The sequence below is a fragment of the Lactuca serriola genome, chromosome 8 (genome assembly GCF_051521515.1).
Source record: "Lactuca serriola cultivar US96UC23 chromosome 8, Lser_US96UC23_V15, whole genome shotgun sequence".
Classification (NCBI taxonomy): Eukaryota; Viridiplantae; Streptophyta; class Magnoliopsida; order Asterales; family Asteraceae; genus Lactuca; species Lactuca serriola.
In genome coordinates, this window is record NC_136415.1 from 51,867,614 (window position 1) to 51,870,653 (window position 3,040).

Below are 3,040 nucleotides of genomic sequence, written 5' to 3' on the forward strand. Positions count from 1 at the left end.
GTTAATCACACAGAATATTTAGTGACATTTTCTCGAGTACTTGAGTACTGTAGTAGTGAATGATAGAGGTGTGAACGACCCGAGCCCGAGCGTGGCCAGGCTCGGTTCGGGGTCATTTAAGTTATGAGAGACTCGAGCTCGAGTTCGGCTCGATTTGAGCTTTATTACACCAAGTTCTCGGCTCGAGCTCATGAAGAGTTGTACAGACTCAGCTCGGGCTCGAGATCGGCTTGTTTTTAGTATGATCATGAGCCTAAATGAGTTTAGGCTCGGTTCAAGCTTGTTAAAAAGCTCGTTTACTAATACCCTACATCCCTAATTCCTCAAGTATTTTTTTTATTTTAATATATAAAAATAATAATAATATTGTATATTATATATAGGCTCATTTACGCTGCGAGTTCACTGATTGAAGCTCGGCTCGAGCTAGTTTAATAAACGAGCCTCATATTTAGGCTCGAGCTCCGCTCGGGCTCGTTTAATTCAATCTCGAGTCTAGCTTTTAACGAGTCGATCCCGAGTAGCTCGGGTCACTTACACCTCTAGTGAATGATCTACTAGTTAGTTTGCAACTTGTAATTTTGTTGTGATAAATTAAAATTATTAGTTTCATATAGAAAATTAACACAAATAAACGAAAAGAATATTGCATGTGATCTAGGCAGGCCAATGTACTGTCAAATACTAATAATAGAAAATCGAATGGACCTCGTATGTATCAGAAAGTGTGAACATATTTACCTTGAACGTTGATTTTATTTAGACTTAGAATATCAAATTAATAATATGATTTCTAATATTGTGACTTAGAAGCTTAAGCATTAAATCACACTATACGTAGGTTTCCACTCAATCGACCTGCTCAACCCATGTAATTGTTTTATATTTTCCCACGGTTTTAAATTTTACCCATTAGACCTATTGGAAATGAAATGTATGTAGCCTAATTCCAAGTTTATAATTTTCACTATCATTTACAAAAAATTATAATCTATCTATGATTTTACGAAAATGGAAATGCTTGTTTGTCAAATACTCTGCTGTTATTTAACTGTGTGTGCCATGGGGACACAAAATGTCAGTTTGTGGTTTGAAATTTTTAATTGACTTCCAAGTCATCCAATATTGCAACAAGTTATATTCTTCATTGATTTCTTTACAAATGTAAGTTTGTGGTCACTTGGGTGGGTGGGGGGGGGGGGGGTGTTGGGGGGCTCTGGCCTCCCAGGGATAAATGGGGATTTTTGTTTATTTATTTTATTTTTAAATGTAAAACAAATAAACAAATAAAAAATTTAAAAAGAAATTATTAAGGGCAAATTAGGTTTTTGATGTCCGGAGGGATGAAATATATAAGTTCTTAACAAATAAAGGATGATTCGAATTAATTTGTATAATTAAGAACTAAATGACTAATTATGCCTTTTGACGCCTCACACCTTTTTTAAAAAACCTATTGCCTTGTTAATTTTACCAACATAAATTCTAATATAAACACTTATTAAAAAAATATTTTTTTCAAATAAATCATTTTGCCCAACAGTCATTTTGTGGTAACCAACATCCTCTAAAGCTAAACGACGGAAGAAGGAGAATTCGTGAAGATCATTAGTATTCATCTTTTTTTTTTGAATGGCATGTCAATTTATGCTTAGTAATATTCAGGAGAAATCAGTGAAGACGGAGCCGACTTAGTCAAGGTATGTTCGTTATATTTGTAAAGTTTGCTTAAGTCTTAAGATATGTTAAATTAGTGGTTGCAAGTCAAGATTACTAGATGATGGGATGTAATCTAAATCAAGACATTGTGTTTACTGACCTAATTTTGTCAATTCTAGGAATTTCTCAAATAAATTGGATAATGGTAATTTAAGTGAACTAGATGATTTTAATCACACGGAATATTTTGTGACATTTTTCTCGAGTACTTGAGTACTGTAGGAATAAATGATAGAGGTGTGAACGAGCCAAGCCTGGCCACGCTAGGTTCGGGCTCATTTAAGTTATGAGAGACTCGAGCTCGAGTTCGGCTCGATTTGAGCTTTATTACACCAAGTTCTCGGCTCGAGCTCGTGAAGAGTTGTACAGAATCAGCTCGGGCTCGAGATCGGCTTGTTTTTAGTATGATCATGAGCCGAAATGAGTTTAGGCTCGGTTCAAGCTTGTTAAAAAGCTCGTTTACTAATACCCTACATCCCTAATTCCTCAAGTATTTATTTTTATTTTAATATATAAAAATAATAATAATATTGTATATTATATATAGGCTCATTTAGGCTGCGAGTTCACTGGTTGAAGCTCGGCTCGAGCTCGTTTAATAAATGAGCCTCATATTTAGGCTCGAGCTCCGCTCGGGCTCGTTTAATTTGATCTCGAGTCGAGCTTTTAACGAGTCGATCCCGAATAGCTCGGCTCACATACACCCCTAGTGAATGATCTACTACTTAGTTTGCAACTTGTAATTTTGTTGTGATAAATTAATATTATTAGTTTCATATAATAAATTAACACAAATAAACAAAACGAATATTGCATGTGATCTAGGCAGGCCAATGTACTGTCAAATACTAATAATAGAAAATCGAATGGACCTCGTATGTATCAGAAAGTGTGAACATATTTACCTTGAACGTTGATTTTATTTAGACTTAGAATATCAAATTGATAATCTGATTTCTAATATTGTGACTTAGAAGCTTAAGCATTAAATCATACTATACGTAGGTTTACACTCATTTGACCTGCTCAACCCATGTAATTGTTTTATATTTTCCCACGGTTTTAAATTTTACCCATTAGACCTATTGGAAATGAAATGTATGTAGCCTAATTCCAAGTTTATAATTGTAACTATCATTTACAAAAAATTATAATCTATCTATGATTTTACGAAAATGGAAATGCTTGTTTGTCAAATACTCTGCTGTTATTTAACTGTGTGTGCCATGGGGACACAAAATGTCAGTTTGTGGTTTGAAATTTTTAATTGACTTCCAAGTCATCCAATATTGCAACAAGTTATATTCTTCATTGATTTCTT